At 41.0% G+C, this 1,097-nt stretch overlaps 1 pseudogene; it reads right to left on the bottom strand.

Annotated features, from left to right (window-relative positions):
* Positions 1-603: 603 nt before the first annotated feature.
* LOC110314272 lies at positions 604-897 on the bottom strand (annotated as a pseudogene).
* Between the last annotated feature and the right edge of the window lie 200 nt (positions 898-1,097).

Raw genomic sequence — 1,097 nt, 5'->3', positions numbered from 1 at the left:
ACATGTCCTTTGTGTATTTGATTATTATGTTTTTTGTTTTGATTTTTATTTTCTAATCAAGAGTATATTTTCCACTCACCAAGTCTTCTACCAATTAGAATGCCAATTAGTAAAATTTGAACAAGAAAGACAATGAATATTTGCTTTAACATTTTCTTTCAGGGAGAAGACAGCACACTTTAACCTAAGATAAACACTTTGCAGTCTGGGTCCTTTATTTCCTTTTTGTACATCAGGCCATGAATTTGTATAGAATGGGCTCCAGCAGCTCAAGTTCCTTTCTGTTAGTCATCACAAAGAGTGTTTCTCTGAGGGGTGTAGCCTGGCACTTCATCTGAACCCAGGTGCCCTTCTCTTTTGCTTCCATTTTCTTCTGATCGTTCTCCTTCACCCGCTTCAGGAAGCTGTCTCTGCTCTTTGAGCGCTTGACATGCTCAATCTGCACACTGATTCTCGCCTATTGGCTAAAATCTTGTCCTTAACTTGCTTGTTTACAATGATACCCATAGCATGTTGGGTAACATTGTAGACTTCCAGTTTTGCCATGGTAACACTTGTGGGGCTTTTAATTTTTGAAACCAGAACATCTTGAGACTGAAATCCTCAAGATGAACTGGATGCTGCCACAGCTGGCCTCTTTGGTTTAGGTGTTGTTCCCTCACGGAATCCATGTCTGAATCTGGGATAGACAATTTTTAGGTGCCTCATCCAACAAGTCCCAGTAGTGTTTCGTCTGTTAGACTTGGCACTCCAGTTATACTTTCTCTTGTACTTAACAGGGTAGCCACATTTGCCACAGATTGCCTTCTAAAAGTAGTAGGCCTTAAAGCCACAGCAGCGGCACAGTGTGTGCATCTTGTTGTGATGCTTTCCAAAGGATAACTTTCCTTTCATCATTTTGCTTCTATCGACGAGGCCAAAGAGACCGGAAGAGAACTGGGCATTCCTTTTTTGAACAGTGCCCATTCTTAATGTCTACAATATTACCCTTCTTGTAGATTCGCATGTGCGTGGCCAAAGTAACAACTCCATGTTTCCTAAAAGGCCTAAAGAACATATAGCAAGTGCCCTCCTCTTTCCTTTTGTCTTGGTCTTTT

Source organism: Mus pahari, chromosome X (assembly GCF_900095145.1).
Source record: "Mus pahari chromosome X, PAHARI_EIJ_v1.1, whole genome shotgun sequence".
Lineage (NCBI taxonomy): Eukaryota > Metazoa > Chordata > Mammalia > Rodentia > Muridae > Mus > Mus pahari.
This window is presented reverse-complemented; position numbering and strand designations above follow the sequence as displayed.